Source organism: Myotis daubentonii, chromosome 18 (genome assembly GCF_963259705.1).
Source record: "Myotis daubentonii chromosome 18, mMyoDau2.1, whole genome shotgun sequence".
Taxonomy (NCBI): domain Eukaryota; kingdom Metazoa; phylum Chordata; class Mammalia; order Chiroptera; family Vespertilionidae; genus Myotis; species Myotis daubentonii.
This window is the reverse complement of record NC_081857.1, coordinates 39,801,242-39,819,411: the sequence shown is the minus strand read 5'-3', so window position 1 is coordinate 39,819,411 and position 18,170 is coordinate 39,801,242. Positions and strand designations below refer to the sequence as shown.

Here is an 18,170-nt window from a genome sequence, read left to right as displayed (position 1 = left end):
AGAGACAGAGAGAGAGGGAGAGAGAGAGAGAAAGAGAGAGATCATTGACCTCACGTGATTTCTCCCCACCCCCACCTGGAGACATTCGTGTGCCTTACCCCGAGGGCCTCCATGTCTGCAGGGACAGGAGACTGGGAGAGCAGAGCGGCTGGAGCCCTTTCTGCCCTTCCCTTTGGTCACACCCTTCTAAGGTTCCAGGAGTGCTCATTTAGGTCAGCGCGTAGGGGGGGGCTGCCGGGGAATCATGTGACCCCAGAAGCCCTGTGCGGGATTTCCACCCAGGCCCTAGGACACCCCCAAACATATTCATGGGGCTGACTAATCGCCACATCTGGAAGGGCCCCCCCAGTTCCATCCCTGGGCACAGCGGAGCCATCTGTCCCTGCCCGGAGCTCACAATGCCAGGACCCAGTGGAGGCCTGGCGCCCCAATCCCTGCTCCAGGGGGTGGAGGTGCCCATGGAACCTGGAGTGCAGCGTCCAAACCGTGACGTTTCCATCTGCAAAAAGAAGGTCCATAAAGAGTCAGCAAGAGTATGTCGGCAATAGCCCTGTCAACGGAGCTGCAGGGCGAAGGGCTGTGTGGCAGGTTCACAGCGCAGCTGCCAGGAAGCTGTAACCCCGCACACCGTCACCTCACCTGATCGCCGCCCCCAGGGGCCTGCTCCCGCTTCCTGAGCGATGGGTGAGACCGGCACTGTCTCTCTCTCAGAGGCCATTGGCGCCCGGCGCCCGCGGCATTGCCAGGCCACGCGCACAGCAACGCGCACGCCCTAGCGCGTCTCCCTGGAGCACAGACTGGCCACGGTACCAGGGGAGGCACGCGCGGCCCCCTCCCGTGGATACACCGAAAGCAAAGGGCAGACGTCTAACTCCCAGCCGAAGGCCGCATCCGCGCTCACTCCGAAGGGGCTTCCGGCCGGGTCTAAGGCAGAGGCGAAGGGAATTGGCCCCTCCAAGGGCCTCCTAGCCGCTGTTCCGCACAGCCCTGCCGGAACTCTGCTGGCGGCGCTCCTGGGCGAGGCCAGTCATGTCTCTGGGCGCCAGCAGTAGGTAAACACCCTGGCTCGGGTCAGAAACAGGGTCAGAGCCTTCTGCTGGCGACGGTCAGTGCATCGGAGCGCTGTGGCAGGGGAGGGGTTAACCCGCATCCGGGCAGCACCTACAGGAATAAGCTGCTTCCAGCCAGACTGGGAAGTAGGTGTTCCTGCCCCCCACTACACATCTGGGCTCCGAAGTCAAGGAAATGACCCGAGGAGAGGGGGCAGCCAGTGTCAAGGCCAGGGTTCGGCTGCAGCGGGTTCCACGCACTCACGCCCTCCCAGAACGCTTCTCTCCAACACACACTGGCTACACCTGCTCGGATGAGGCCTCCAGTAGGAGCAGCTGGGTTATAGGCGTCGGATCGGAAACCAGGGAGCTGGCCGCTGTCTTTGGAGACGAGCTGCTGGGACTGTATCCCATAACCCGTCCCGTGGGCACCCCGTTAGCCTGGAGGGAAGGACAGCACGGCAAGCCAGCAGGTAAGGGAGCCTTTGCTAATTACGTTTCATAGGGAAACATGTTTTCTGGTCGGTTTTGGAAACCCTACTGGTCAGCCGGGCCGGCGTGGCTCAGCGGTTGAGCGTTGACCCAGGAGGTCAGGGTTTGATCCCTGGTCGGGGCACAGGCCTGGGTTGCAGGCTCCATCCCCAGTGGGGGGCGTGCAGGAGGCAGCCTACCCATGATTCTCTCTCATCACTGATATTTCTACCTCTCCCTCTTCCTTCTTCTCTGAAATCAATAAAAATATTTTTTTTAAAAAACACAAAAAAGGCACTGGTCAGAGAGTCGTATGCTATGTTTGCTATGAAAAGATATAACATTGGTTTCCCCTTTATTCTTTCCCCTGTGAAACTAAATAAGTAACGTTAAAACAGTGCGAAACTTGGGATTTTTAAAAGCATTTGGAAAGAAAAAGAACCGATTAAATGCTTCCAACTCACAAGATTGAAACAACAGGAGCAATCTAAACATTTTCAACAAGTTGTTATGTTTATTTTTTTAAGCTTTATTGTCGAAAGTATTACACATGCCCTCCTATTTCCCCCCAATGACCTCCTCCAGCCCAACCCCGCCCCCACCCCAGGCCTTCACCACCCTATTGTCTGTGTCCATGGATTATGCATATATGCATACAAGGTCTTTGGTTGATTACCTCCCACCCAGCTAACCTCCCCCACCTTTCCTCTGAGTTAGTTTTCATATATCATTTTACTACAAGAACTGAACTACCATAGGGTAGTTCGCGAGTGTGGGGCTGGTTCTGCTGGGCCATGAATAGAAGCTGTTTATTAAGGGATGTTTGGGATTTCGTAAGAAGACCCCAAAGAACCTCTCCCTCTAGCCAGTGGTTCTCAACCTTGGCTGCACATTAGAATTTCCTGGGAATCTTTTCAAAATCCTGATTTCTGGGCCTCATCCTCCGGAAATTCTGTTTCTTTGTTACTAATGTTGTGGCCCCACCCCATCACAAAGGAACAGAATTTCCGGAGGACGAGGCCCAGAAATCAGGATTTTAAAAAGATTCCCAGGTGATTCTAATGTGCAGCCAAGGTTGAGAACCGCTGCTCCAAGCACAGCAGGGCGGGCTCACAGGGCGGCCTGTTATGTCAGGAGGCCAGCGTCCTCTATCTTTCGCTCCCATCCTCCACACCTGGCTCCCGTGTTTATTCCAGCTCTGACCTTCACGTCTACCTTCCAGGAGGAAGGAGAAAAGGGGGGAGTAGGAAGGCTCCTTTCCTTGAAGGTTTCCTGGAAGTTTTACAGCATTGACATGGGCTGGGAGAGGCTCTCACAGGTTTATGGCTGGGACCAGAGGCAGGTGAGCTGAGGGGCAGCTCCCATAGAGGCCCGACCTGCTGTGATGGGGCAGGGCTGCGGGGCAGGTGACACTGCTCTGTCAGAACTAGTTCAGGTTGTGTGCACTTTACAAATGTGAGGGGACAGCCCCAGACGCGCCCACGGAAAGAGAGATGGGCCGAGGCCAGGCAGGCCCAGAGCAGACAGATTAACTTAGTCAGAAAGCTCTGGCCAGGTGTAGGATTTGTTGCAAGGACGTCCACCCCCCCCCACCCCCCTCCCCATACACATTAATCAGTGGCAAAAGAATGTGAGTTCAAGAAAAGAATATATTGAATTTAGCCCAGCTGACGTGGCTCAGTGGTTGAGCATTGACCTATGAACCAGGAGGTCACGTTTCAATTCCTGGTCAGGGCACATGCCCAGGCGTGAGGGCTTGATTGCAGCTGATCAATGGTTCTCTCTTGTCATTTGATGTTTCTGTTCTCTCTCTTCCTCTCCCTTCCTCTCTCTGAAATCAAGAAAACTATATTTTAAAAATGAGTGCGTTGAATTTAGAACTCTATCCATGGGCGTTCCGTGGAATGTGATTACTCCTTCCTTTCAATTGCAGATCAGTGAGGTCTTTGGGTGTTTGTGCTACTCAGTCATCTATTTCTGGCTGGCAGACTAGAGGATGAGAAAATATTTCATTTAGGTGTTCTCAGGACAGCTGCGGAAAAAACTTTGATGTCTGCTTCTCGCTAAGTTCCATAAGAATCAGATGATTCTGACATGACAAATGGTCACGTTAATTATAAATTCTGGGTTTGTGTTGAGATTCTATTATTTAAAGGTAGCCAGTCGGAACTATGAGCAAAATATCATTAATTTGCAGCCAATACCTTTACATCTAACAAAGCCAATCATTTTTAGTCACAACCCGAAATAACAATTAGGCTTTATTGTTCCGTGTTGCCAAGCCCTGGGCTCTGGCTGCCCTTCACTGGCTGGCAATAACACCGCCAGTCATAAGTCCTGGTTAGCTGTCAGAGGCTGAGGAGCTCCACGCCATACACTGTTCCACATACCACACGCTGGTGCCCACCGGCCAGAGGGCCCTTGGAATAAGGCTCCCTCCCGGGGCGCACAGAGCTGGGTCCTATTCAGTATGCGTGTTTGTACCCCCACTTGAAATCAGGGCCATGAGAACTTCCCATGTGTTCTTCCACTATTGCCTTACGTATTCCAGGTGGTCCCCGAAGTCCTTATGCACACAAAGCTCATTATGGTCAGGGAGTAGAGATTTTCACAGAAATCTAACACAAGCCATAATTAAGAGATGAGAGCCCTGGCCGGTTTTGCTCAGTGGATAGAGCGTTTGCCTGCCGACTGAAGGGTCCCGGGTTCGATTCCAGTCAAGGGCACATGCCCAGATTGCAGGCTCCGTCCCCAGTAGGGGGCGTGCAGGAGGCTGCTGGTCAATGGTTCTCTCTCATCATTGATGTTTCTCTCTCTCTCACTCTCTCTTCCTCTCTGAAATCAATAAAAATATTTTTTTTTAAAAAAAGAGATGAGAGTCAGGCAAACACAAATCATGATAACTGTGTCATGGGCATCCCATCAAATGCATACTCTAATTCCATTGGAAACTTTTTTTTTTTTTTTTTTTTTTTGCTAACCCCAAACAACCTTGAAGAGCACTGCCAGCAGGTGGGCGGGTCTTCCATTGTGATTTTATCAGCAGGCCGCCTTGCAGAGCTTGACCAGTATTGTTTGCTGATTACCCTGAAGTGTTCACTAGTCCTGCCTTCAGGCCCATCCAAGGAGGGAACTTAACATTTCACACAGCCTCACGTTGAACAAGTTTGGTAAAACGGGACCAGGGGACAGTGAAGCCTCCCTGAGCGACCTTGGTGGTGATGTCCTGGCTCCGAGGCTCCCCAGCACCAGGCAGAATGTTCCAGTCTCATATTCTCTTTGCTGCTGTTATTAATCCTCATGGGAGGGTATTTATTTTTTCCATTGATTTTCAGAGAGTGGAAGGGGTGGGGGAAAGGAGAGGGAGCGAAACATCGATGTAAGAGAGACACATCATTTGGTTGCTTCCCGCATGTGCCACACCAGGGCCAGGGATCAAACTTATGAACCAGGAGGTCAGGGCTTGATTCCCAGTCAGGGGACATGCCCCAGATGTGGGCTAGATCCCAGTGTGGGACGTGCAGGATGCAGCCAGTCAGTGATCTCTCTCTCATTATTGATGTTTCTATCTCTCTCCCTCTCCCTTCCTCTCTGAAATCAATAAAAATATGTTTGAAAACAATAACAACTTGCAACCCAGGTAAGTGCCCTTGACCGGGAATCGAGCCCACAACCATTGGGTGCCAGGGCTGGTGCTCTAACCGCTGAGCAACACCAGCCACGGCCAGTCTCTTATTCTTCAGAGTTCTTACAAAGATGTGCGACAAAACTAGGACCGTCTTCCCAGATTCCCTTCCCTGGCTTCGATTTCGTGTCTGACTCTGGAACAAGGGACAGAGATGCAATTTGGAGAGTTTGTAAATATGCAGTTATGTGACATCCGAAGTGAGAAAATGAGATTCTTCTTTCTTAAAACAAATATTATTTCATGTGTATCCATGCCTTTCCCAGAGGTGCCCAAGATAATCAGCTGAAGTCTCAAATTCAACTGCCTTTCCTCTGAAACATTTTTTCCCCCCTGTTTATTCATATCTTTGGCAAGAAGGCTGTAAAAAAATAAAGTTATTTCATCACATCGTATTCTTTGGTGAGGACTCCCAGGAAAAACGCGTGGCTGGTCTTATTACAAAGAGCAGTTATACATTTTCTATATACCTGGCTTACACGGAATCTCGGAGATGCTGTAATTAAATGGTGAGATTTGTTCTTTTTTATTGTCTGCTAGGCCGCTTAGGGGGAAACCGTGCATGGACATTATGAAAAGTGTTTTAAGCCTTATTTCTTGTTGTACTTTGTTTCTGCTGCTTTCGGGGGGTGGGGGTGGGGTCATATTTTATATTCTCTTTTTTTAAATTAAATTTATTGGGGTGACATTGGTTAATATTATGGTCTCCTGTAAGTTCCCTGAAATCTTTTCTGAAATATGGGGGTAGCACAAAGTTTAAAATGGGCAAAGGAGTTTTAAGCTCACTTCCCAGCAAAGCATAGAAATGAAATCTACATACAAAAATCGATGCTGTTAGCACAATAATAATGCCAGCTGACATCAAACCCATTTTACAGATGAGGTAGCCAAGGCCCAGAGGAGCACAATGACCGACACACGTTCACACAGCAAGGAGGCGTCTTAGCTGTGAGCCCAGGGCTATTGGAACTCAACTCCCTCACTGGATTTTCTAAAGAAGATCGTTTGAAGGGCCTAAACTTCTCACGGTCTCAGATGTTTTCCTGGCTGAAGTCTTGGTGTCTGCCTCTCCACTCTTCACTGAGCGAGGAGCACTCAGCTCTCCTCTCTCTCCATTACGTCTTAATATGGGGACAGCTGCAGCACCTTGGCACTATATACACTGTGGCACATGGGCACTGACCGTCTAGCTCTGTTCCTTTCTGGCAAACTCAGCCTTCAGACCCGTGGGGCAGATAGAGTTTCAGGGAAGTGGCTGGGGAGAGAGGCAGATTCCTAAGTCTCACTTTACACAGGTATCAGGAAGACAGTAATGATGTCAGAACAGCAGACTTCAACCTAACCCCAGAAGCAGGACGTCCAGAAAAGCAGAGAGAAACACCGGTGTAGAGTACACGTCACTCCAGTGGCACCGCGGTGATCTTAGATGTTTCTTCTCTATCTGCCACGTTTCTGTTACTGGAATATCTTTCATCACAGACGTTGTCATCGAGGTGGCTCACCGAGTTTCAGCTCTGCATTGTTGCATCCTGCCCACATTTATCACAAGGTGCGAGGGCCTGTTGCAGGGGCTGCCCTCGACTGTAGTTTGGACCAACGGCCGATGGAGATCTTTGCAGCCCTGAGCCATCCTCTGAGTTTGTGTCTTTTCGCCTCATCTTGGGTACAGAGGATCCTCCAGCTTGACCACTGTGACTGCATTCGCCTTTAGTCTCGAGTACAACGTTAAAAATGCACAACGGCCATTGCCACTCCCTTCTCCCAGCCTGCTCCTGCTCATTCTGACTCCAGTGCTTGCGTGGCCTCCAGAACCTCGGACAGATCCTGGCAGATGGCCTGGGGTCCATCCTGACTTGAGTGGAAGAACCACTGGATGGAATTGATGGAAAGATTTAAAAGTCAGGCAAGGGGCATTACTCAATTTTCCCTCATATTTTTTCCCGTCTCAGTCTGAAAAGGCTGCTGATTTTGTTGGTGGAGAGGAACTGAAAATATGAAAATTACATGTGAGGAGACCTACACAGCTGTTGATTTGCGAAGACTGAAGTTTTCAGCCACATACTAGTTAAATTGCAGTTTTCTGTTTTCTTTTCCCAAGGAGGATGTCGATGATCTGAGACAGACTAAGCACAACAAAATGTAAGTTTGTAGGAGCTTACTGAATTGATTTTGTGGTTTTGAGTCTAAAAAAACTAAAATAGGTTAAAAAGAAAAAGCCCAGGGTGCCATAATTTTGACCAATTTCACTGGTTAGATAAAGATATCGAAAAATAAAATAAAAGCATCACATGTTCTGGAAGCATAAAAATTAAAAAGTAACTTCTGGGTGAGATAGGATAAACAAAAAATAAAAAAAACCTATCCTCTCGCAAACACTTCTAGGTTCATAACGTTGGAATAGTGAAGAGACATGAACTATTGGACTAAACAAGGTTATCTTTGAGGTTAGCATGCATTCTCCTAAAAGAAAACACAAACCCACATTTCTGCTTTTTAAATGTATTATTGTAACCAAGCAGTCAATTTCATTATTTTCTGTTTTACACAGTGCATATATGGTTGCTGATAGTCACGTTGCCTTCATCCGTCATCAGCTACCAGTGGCTTACACCATCTGCTGTCCTTCATGTTCTAGAATCAGTAACAGTCAATATGTGGATGTTCTTCTATTCAACAATATGTCCTTTGATCTGCTAGTGGCCCACGGAAGCACTAAATGAGGATGTGGCTGTACCTCACTTGGGCATGCTTGATACTTACATAAATTTAAAATGTCAAGGTAAGAGTACTTGGTAGCCCAGGGATTGAGCCCAGACCAGACACTTAGGGCTCGTAAGAGGTTTAAGTGTCAAAATATTGAAGCATGAAGAAATCCTGTTAGGGAAGGACTTCAAAAGCCTGTCAAAACTATGCCGCTAGTGGCTCTGTGATAAAACATGTCCCCAAGCATGGAATGGAGACAAGAACAAGCTAAAAGTTTTAACAACTGCCTGCAAGGATGCTTCTACTGGGCACAGGCAGCAGGCATAAGAAGCATCTATCACACTGTATATAATTGGCCAAAGAGAACTTGTCCCTGGGTTAGGTATTTCCGAATCTGGGCCTACATTTAATGTCATGGGAGTTGGTTCCTGTTACCAAGGAGGCCAGACCCGAATCCTGGGAAAGGACAAAAATCACTCCCACCTGCAATGAACATTGATCTCCTGCCTACTTTACATCAAGTCCCTTACAGTCTTCACAAGAAGGCTGGCATCTTTTTGGACCAGATACATTGCAAATGCGCCGCCACTACCAGTCTGGCAGATTGACGTTACAAGTACTTCCAGGACCCTGCCAAATCTCCACAAAGAAGGTTTTTAAGCAGCTAATAACTCAGAAAAATGAACAACCGTTAGAGACCTAACAGGATTACAAATAAATGAGCATCTAAGTTGAAGAAGAATGAGGAACGCATGGACACCAGCCAGAGCTCGGCAGCCAAAGGTCAAGCAGTTCTCCTCTGAAGGGGGAGGGGGAGAGTAGAGTGGAAAGGTTCAGTAAAACCAGACAAATCGTTCTTTCCAGAGAAAGTCTAATACATAGAGATGGACAAAGCAAAGGATGATAGGAAAAGTGAGTCTGTCCTACCTTATTTTCCCTGATGCCCAGAAAATATCTACAGTAAATTCCTGATGCGTGTGGATGATAGAAACAAATGTGCCAAAGTCAACTGCGGACAGCCGGTTTGGTATGTGAATGCGAGTCCGCAGGGCCTCGGTTTAAGGGAGAATGTTGGATCCACCCGGAGTCCTTCCTGCGCATCCTCCCTGGTGGGGGTCTCAGGCTCAGAAGGGAAGGGGGGTCAGTGTTGAGAATTCTCTTCTGGGGATTCTGATCTCCTGCCCAGAGTTGGGATCCACACGTTTAGTTGGTGATTTGCCGAGTCTGTGAAAATAGCAGAGCAGACGTGATAAATTACCCAACTGGAGAGGGACCCCATTCACAGGTCAGGCTCCTGGGGGCCCATGTCTGCCCCCTGACCCCAGCCAGGGGCCCTGGAATGAGGCCTGTTTACTGCAGGAGGAGGAGAAGGGGCAGGCCAAGATTCTGGCAGAAGGAAGGGGACATCTCTCCAGGAACCAGTATCACCACGACCTTGGACCTTGGTATATCCCAGAAGGGAGTCTCCAGACCTCGAATCCATTTCTTTGCTTTTTGCTGGAGAAAGACCTAAAAAGATTAGATAAAGCCGAGAATGAAAATTCAGAAGGGGTTTTCTTGCCTTGAGGGACAAGGGCAGGAGGGAGGGGTCAGGCTGAGGGCTGAGTGGCCGCTGTGTGGGAGTGCTCTGTGCTTCAGGCAGGGCCCAATGGGAAGTGGGTGTTGCTTCTCAAATCCCATTGGTTCCCCAGAACAGACTGGCTGGGGAAAAGGGGCGGTAAGGGCGGGTCAGGGCTGAGTGACACCTCCATCTAATCCGTGTATTTCAACCCTAGAGGAGGCTGGGTGGGGACCAGGTGAGGAGCCAGGAATGGCCATGGCTAGGGATGCCTTCTAGTTTCAGCCCTGCAAGGAACTGTGTGCTGTGGGTCCTTAAGCACAGAGGTGGAGGGTGGGGTGCGGGGGTCGGGGGAGAAGCAGGGGAATCCCAGCTTCCTGTCCTGGGGAGTCAGGGAGGGAGGACTCACTGGGCTTCTCAGATGTGGGACCTCTCAGGCCCAGGTGCCCAGAATCCCTGCCTCCTCCCTGGCTGCTCAGGGCCAAGGAGGATCTGGCTATAGGCTCAGACCTTCTCCCCCAGGCACCTTCTGTTATCACCACCCCGCCCCCCAGTCATCAAAGCAAAAACACTGCCTCTGCTCTTAGCTGGGTTCCTTCATGGGGGCCCCAAATTAGTGGCCAGGTGTTCAGGTTTGGTTGCCTGTTGCTTACCCCCTGTTGGGCCTTGGGCATCCCCACTGGATCCTGGACAGGGAGCTGCCCCCAGGTCTAGGCACCACTGACATGCAGAGCAGCTCCCTCCACAATGTATTCCCCCAGATCCGGGCCCACAGGGACACAGGTCTTGTCAAACCACGCATGCGTGCCTTGGTGGTCTCCCTCTCATCTGCCCAATTTCCCTTCCTGCTCACTGTCCTTGGAGTAGAAATAGTATAAGCGCCGATTATTTTTGGGTTTTGAGATGCGTATGGAGGTCTGAGACCCATTCGTTCCCCTAGCCTAGGCAATCGTCTTATTTCTAATCACAATATCTTCCTAAGTCTTGATGTTGTTGCTGGCGTTAATGTTTAGCTGAGAATGACCCCAGGTAGGTCCGAGCCCCCCCTCCCCCCCCAGCTGGCGTGAATAAAGTCTTGGGGGCATTTGTCCCGTCTTGGGAAAGGCAGCGAGGCCCGAAATGCACCCCTCTCTCTCTTAAACTTGAACTTTCTCCAAGGAGCATGAATTTCTAAGTGAGGAGGTTCTAGGCGTGTGCTGTAGGGGCGCTGGCTGGGCAGGGGAATTGTTGGTTGAAACACAGTTGCCATCCCTGCTGGGGGCTAGGGATACGCTCAGGCAAGGCTTTGAGGGGCAACCAGGAGTGAGCCATGGGATGGGCGAGGGCGTAAGTGACCGGCACAGGAGGAGACCCAGGAAGCCAGGCTCTGGCGGACAATCGCGGGGCGGGGGAAGGGGGCAGGTGGTCCCCAGTCTCCGCAGCCTCCGCAGCCTGAGGTTCTGGAGTGGTGGCCGCCGTGGCCACGGCAGCAGCCGCAGCCGCGGCAGCGAGAGAGCGCGAGGGAGTTAGGACCGCTCGGAGCGCGCGGGGCTCGGGGAGTATAAGGTTTGCAATCCTTCCACTTGCTGCCAGTTGCAGACGAAGATCCGCTTCTAAGTGAAGCGTGCAGGCCACCCCTCGGAGGGCTGCGGCTTCCCCGGGCTCCCGGCTGCCTCCCCGGCGGCCCGCCCCCCCCTCGCCCCCGCCCCGCGCGCACTCCCGCGTTTGCACGCGCCCCGAAGTTTGCCCGGAGCTGCTGGCCGCTGGGAGCCGGGTCCAGCCGGGCGGGCGCGGCGGGCAGGGCGGGGAGCCGGGCACCGCAATCCAGCCGCGTCGCGGGCCGGGCCATGTCTGTTTCATCAAAGGGACTTGGGGTGCGTCGCGTCTCGCAGCCATCACCGCGATGTGCAGTGACATTTCTGACTTGAGTGGAGGAATGCGCGCAGGGAGGCCGGGCGGCGTCGGCACCGGAGGATCTTGGCGCCAACGCTAATCATGGTCCCGATCTAGGTCCCTTCGGACGAAGCTCCACGTCCTCCTCGGAAATAAAATGAAAGCTGAGCCCCGCGGGGTAGAACCGCCCGGCTGCTGGTGCTGAGCCCCGGGAATCAGGGAATCGTCCTGCAGCTTAACGTTTATTTTTAAAGGGCGAGGGGGAAAAAATTATAAATAGGAAAAAAAACCCCTCCGTAAAAGTTTAAGGCGAGAAGTGGCAGAGGCAGTGGCGCGAGGCGGCGCAGGCGGAGCCGGCGGGCGGGACGGCGGCGACCTCCCGGAGGCTGCGAGTCCTGGTCAGTTTCGCCGGTTTTGGAGGGAGAGGCGCCTCTCAGTCCTCGCTTCCTCTCCACCCACCGCTCCCTCCTCGTCTACCTGCCCAAGTCCCTGATCGTTCGCATTTGGGAAGAGGACGTCCGCGGGAAGGAATTCCCCGCTCTGGGCCGGGGCTCCGAGAGGGGGCGACGCCGGAGGCTCCCCCAGGGGCCCGGAGGCGAAGGTAACTAAGCGGCAGGGAGTGGCGGGCGGGCGGGCGGGCGGGCGGGCGCAGGCTGGGGGCGCTCCGAGTCCCCTCCCGCGGCGGGCTGGGCGCCATGGGGACCCCGGGGCTGCGGTGGCGGCTGCGGAGGTGCTGGGTCCACACCCCGTCCCTCCCGCTGCGCCCCGAGCCCTCGGGAGGCTCGGCGGGAACCTTCTCCGCCCTCCGAGCGCCCCCCGGGGGCTCCGCCACTGCAGCCGCCGCCGGAGGTGCACCGAGCTGGGCAGGGCAGCCACCCGGTGCCGTCAGCTCGGCTCTAGGGGCGCCGGGGCCATTGGGCCACATGGTGAGTGCCGCCGCGTCCCCCTCCTTCAGCCCCTCTGCCCCCCGGGCTGCCCCTCCCTCCCGCCCCCCAGGGCCAGCCGCTGGCGGGAGGCGAGGCTCCCGGTGGGCGAGGAAGTTTGCGGAGCGCGGGGAGGAGGCGGCGGGAGCCCCTGTGAGCGCACACCCCGCGCACTCCCACCCCACGCTGGGCTCGGGCTCGGGCTCCGGCGTGCGCACCAGCAGGGGATGCCGGGGTGTTGTATCCAGAGCCGGATGCTGGGTTGTGCCTCGCTGGACAGACAGACGGACGGGCACACAGCGCGCTCTCCCTCCACACACCTGAGCACACACCACGCACTGACGGGTCCCCTTTTTTTCTTTTACCAATTGTCTTTGCTGGGGGGGGGGGGGGAAGGATTGCCCTCTTGCGGGCCCTTTGCAGCCAGGGATCCCACAGATTGCATTTGAAGTTCCCTGCATTTAATCCCTTTTATTGGTGCGAGATGAAAGCCTGGCTACCCCAGGTTGTGCGGGGCGGGAGGGGGGAGGGGCGGGGGGCGGGGGCGATGCAGAGGGGAGCGCTTGGTGTAGGGATGCAGTTTGGAATGGTTTCTCAGCTGCTTTACTGGCATTGCATTATCGGTGGATGGATCCGGCTAGGGACAATGAGTTGCTCTCGTATGGATCTGTGGATATCTATATATAATACGAATAATACTGACTATTATTGGGCCCAAAATAACCAATTAAGTGATGCATACACAGGCAAACTTGGATAAAAAAAGAAACTGCGCCCTCTGCTGTTTATCTTACTAGCCTCACCTGGGGCCTTTTTTTTTTTTCTTTTTTCTTTTCTTTCTTTTTCCAGAAATCCACTTAGGAGGTTGTCATTTTACAGGGCAAGGGAGAAAAATTCCCAGCGGGGGATTTTAAAGCAGCTTTATTTGGAAAAGCCGGAGGGCGCGTTCCCCATGGTATAGATTTCCAGAGAGTAAAGGCTTTTGTTCCGGGTCCCCTTCCCGTTCTTGCCCTGGCCCAGGCACGGGAACTGGCCCCACTGGCTACCACACTCTGTCGATCTTCGGAATGGAAAAATTCTGAGTAGGATTCAACATTTCACTCAACATATGGTGTATCTGGCAGTAGCTTTGCTCTAGAAATAAGGCCCTAGTTTATGACTGAAAAGACTGAGTTTTCTTATCTTTCAGAAATTGGGGGGGGGGGGAGAGACACCAGAAAGATCTGACAAAACCTTTGATTCAAATATACTTACCAGTGAGGCTGGTTAGAAAGTTTTCCCGACATTCTCTGTGTCGGAGGAGGGGCAAGGCTCGGGGGATTTGTCTAGCCCTGGGAAAGCATGTCTAACCCCGGGAATTAGCAAGCCCTGGTTTCAGCAAGTATTTGAAAGGTGTCACTTTGCCAAATATACCCCCCACCCCCTTGTCTCAGGCAAAAAGAAAGAGCAAAAAAAAAAGCAGCTCCATAACTGCCCAGGACTTTGGGGGGAGGTATGCACTTTCAGTGTTGCATGAGGAGGAAATTTGAATCTGTGCATGTGGATCACAATACAAAGAACATAATTCATCAGGCGTTTCACGTCAGGCTGTCCCAGCTCCCATGCATCGGGTGCATTTCTGTCCTTTTCTGGGTGTCATGAAGTGAAAGACCAACGTGAGGGCATTCGGAATTCCATATGTTTGTCTGTTAATTTGGTGATATTTCCTATAGTGGAAATTAGGTGGGATAATCTCAAAATTTTATAGGAAAAGACTTTATTGGCACAGAAAGCTGTCTTTCTATTGAGATGTTTGTTTTGCCCGCTTTCCCTGGGCATGTGCGTGGAAGTGATGCAGGCTACCTTTATTTATTTTTTAAGAAGAGGCAGATAATGTATTTTGCAGTGCCCTCTGGTATATTTGTAACTAGAGCAAATACTTGTCTTTGCTTCTATTATTGTTCAGGGGGAAATAATCAAGTAACATACTTCAAAAATTAAGCTGTTACCCTTTTAGTTGCTATGTTGTCTAAGTGTTGTAAGATTTCGGGAGAGAGTTTTAGCTGCAAAAGCCCCAAGTCGCTCAGGAAGAAATAAAATTGCATTCAACTCAAAAAGTCAATTGTATGTTCACAGAAAAATGAGTGTGTGTGTGTGTGTGTGTGTGTGTGTGTGTGTGTGTGTGAACTGCATTGTATTGTAGTTCAGGAAGAGATTTAGCATACTTTAAAAGTAATTTAATCTTCAGACCCCAGAGTTCTGTTTCCAAACTTAAGGTGGGTGTAGATTTCCTCCTCTCGGCTCTCTGGACTTCCCTGCAGGAGAAGGCAAGGCTTGCTGTCCTGTGATCATGAAGCAACGGGTTTCTTTAAGCTTCACCGCTTCTGAAATGATGGTGTGAATTATCCCACCTTCCCGCATCCTGCCAAGTAGATGCTGACGAATTCTCTCAGCAGCCTTCTCTCGGGCACGCCGAGCTCTCTCCCATACAAAGGTGTGCTGTTTGCTTTTATTAAGAATCTCATGATAGGCAGTTGCTCCGAAGAGCCAATCAAGTCTGAGTAGAAAAAAAATGCCAATCACGTTGCAGAACATGTTAAATCCCTTATATTTTGGGAGACAGTTAACAAAAGGAGAGAAGCAAACCTTTCTGGGGAGGAGGACAAGAAAAGGCTCACTTCGCAGCCACTAAATAAACGCGAAGAACATTCGTTATACTTCACCGCCTAATCTAGTCAAGCTCATCAGGGCAGTGTGGGAAGCTGCTAATTTTGACAGGTGATAGAATTTGTGTACGGCATTATTTATATGCCTCAGTCAATGGACTATGATGATCGTCTTTTTGTTCCTTCCCATTCAAAAGCAAGTGTATTTATAAAACCCTTCACGTCTATGAGGAATGAGTCAATCGCTGCCTATTTCAGGTGCCCCAAGAGCTGAGTATTTATGGCATAAATAGCCTACTACCAACACCCCCACCTCTGGGGGAGATTATATATATGACAGAACGAGTGGGGAAAGCCAGCTAGAGTCTGTGGATTCACTCGCAGTATTTCCCTCTCCGTTGATGAAATTGGCAATTGGTTTTGGACTGTAACTGCCCATCGTTTTGGTCTTCGTTACCTGCATGTCGCCTTTGGGGAAGGCTCCTTTTCTGCGGCAAGGGAGGGCGCAGGAACTACCCCGGGCAGAGTTGATCCAAGGAGGAGGAGGGGGATTAGCTACAGAATCCTGGAGAAAGATCACGTTCCATGTGTGCGAGGCCATGTGATAGGCTGTTTTAGTCCAGATCAATAGCACCCATCAACTTGAGGGCATGACACAATTTTACATTTTTATGTGGGCACTGCAAATTTGTACACCAGTCAGAGAGCCAGGGAGAGCTCCCAGCATGTTAATGGGCATTTTTATCCGAGAGGACGTCTCAGTGCCCAGGTAGAGAGATGCTGGCATTATTGAATTCGTGGTGAGTTCTCAAGGTTTGCAAAGTCAAGAGCTAGAATAGGGGCTGCCCATGGTGCTTCTGGAGCTGCCAGGAGTGAGGTGATGCGCACACCTGGGACACATTCAAAGCCCACATCAGGTAGCAAGCAGTTCCGTCCTGGGCCAGAAGGGGTTCTTTTAGATCATTAAATCCCCAAAGATGTCATTGACTGCCCTTCTCCTAATTGGGTTGCCTAGCCATTTGCCACCACGACCTAGCTTTTAAGAAGCTATTGGTGATTTTAACCTGCTTGCAAGCATAGCCAGATGGGGACCGGTGCCATTAGGTAATAATAGACGTTAAAAAGCAATGTTTTCACATGGTTTTATTTTCTTTGAAAACCACAACTAATACAGAATTCCTGATGTTGACGGAGGTTTCTGGGTGCCGTGAAAGTTCATAGCTTTGATTTCCTATTAATCTTATATTAAGAGGATTTTGCACCTGTGTACATTGCACCAGCAACTAAGGCAGCGTTTCTCAACCTGTGGGTCGCTACCCCTTTGGCGGTCGAATGATCCTTTCACAGGGGTCGCCTAAGACCATCCTGCATATCAGATATTGACATGACGATTCATAACAGTAGCAACATGACAGTTATGAAGTAGCAACGAAAGTAATTTTATGGTTGGGTCACAACATGAGGAACTGTATTTAAAGGGCCAGAAGGTTGAGAACCACTGCACTAAGGGAACCCTAATGTGAAGGATGCGTGCTGGGTGAGGCATGTTCGCATCTAGAAAATGAGGATGGAATCAAAGAATTCTGGCGACCCCCCTCTCCTGACCTATGCCCTGCCGGGGCTGGTATTCCTCTCCATGTCAATGGGAGCTCATTAAATGTAAATCCGCAGCCCGCCCAGGCCATGCCGTATTAGTGCTTGCCAAGGCCTGACATTTTTAATACATTAATAGTACGTCTGTAATGGAATGGAAAACTATTAATCACAACTGGTTATGTGCCAGAAATGGAAGCTATAATTGGCTGCCTCTTGTCAGGGACGGCTGTCGCACAGGCCGGCGAGGGCCTCGTATTCAAATATCTTGCACTCCTCTGCATTTTCCCTTGTCAGTTCTCTCAATCCGATCAATGGTCTAGTCCATAATTCTGTGTAATGACCATCATTATCATTCCCATAGCGTTTCATGAGGGTCCGTCACAGTGGATGGCTGTCGGGTCAGGAAATAGAAATAGGTTCACATACCTTGCCTCGTATCCACATTTCCCATGTGCCTGTACACCAGTGGTGGCGAACCTTTTGAGCTCGGCGTGTCAGCATTTTGAAAAACCCTAACTTAACTCTGGTGCCGTGTCACATAGAGAAATTTTTTGATCTTTGCAACCATAGCAAAACAAAGACTTCTATTTTTGATATTTATTTTATATATTTAAATGCCATTTAACAAAGAAACATCAACCCAAAAAATGAGTTCGCGTGTCACCTCTGACACGCGTGTCATAGGTTCGCCATCACTGCTGTATACAGTCACCCTTTATTTTGTGGTGGCGGGAGGGCCACATGTGGATAAAGACAGTATCCAGAAGAAGTGGTTTCGGGGGGTAACTTCCACTGGTTTAAAAAAAAAAAGTGCTGTAGCCTCAGGGAGAATTCAAATATGTACTTGGGGTCATAATTTTTTTTAATCTTTATTGTTGAAAATATTACATATTCCCTCCCCCCTTTTTTATTTCGGTGGGGTCATATTTTTGAAAGAATATTAAGAATTAGCTCCTAGTGCTTAGTCACTTCAGAGTCATTGCCACCGAGGTCAGGTTTTCAAGAACATATGGTCCTTGATAAATAAGTTGCTGTGCATTTGACACTAAGAATTGCAGTGAATTTCTGGTCGAGTGGATTTTATACCGTAGTGCTTCCGTTGTAACACTCCACACACACACACCATCAAAGTGTTGGCTCTGGTTATAATAAACCAGCAAACACTGTTGAAACATCATCTGGAAAATGTGCATTTATACTATTTTAACACCTCTTCAGATCATTACTTGTCACAGTGGTGGATGTTTCCGAAAATATCAACTTCACATCTACTAGTGAATCTGACACACACACACACACCAAATAGAAAACTGTAGTAGCCACATCACATGCTCCTCAGGGAGGTTTTCCTTTTTAGCTTAAGATTCCCAGTCGTGCTCAACACACAGCGTAGTCTTTCCGTTACAGGGAGGAGGCAGATCCAAATGGGTAGTTGATCCATGCTTAGACAAACTGCTAATTATTGCTTCCCAGGAACTCCACTGTTCAACTTTTCCTAATAGGAAATATCACACTTTGCAGCTGTATGATAACATTTTATGAATGGGAGATAATGAAAATGGTACTTGCATCCATAAAGCAATTATTATAAATTACTTTGCTATGGAAACACAATTCAGCCATCTGCCGGCATTTCATGGTTTCCGTGGCTCCGTTCATTTGAAGATG

At 50.2% G+C, this 18,170-nt stretch overlaps 1 protein-coding gene across 3 annotated transcripts in view; it reads left to right on the top strand.

Moving 5' to 3' along the window:
- Positions 1 to 10,922: 10,922 nt before the first annotated feature.
- Positions 10,923 to 18,170, top strand: part of NTNG1 (netrin G1) — a 225,747-nt gene continuing 218,499 nt past the window's right edge. The window contains exon 1 of one of the 3 annotated variants that reach the window (XM_059673414.1): positions 10,923 to 11,939. The gene's annotated coding sequence lies outside the window, so the exon portion shown is untranslated. Of the gene's footprint in view, positions 11,940 to 12,050; positions 12,265 to 18,170 lie in introns of those variants that run through there. The other 2 variants (XM_059673411.1, XM_059673413.1) reach the window with 2 other exon arrangements.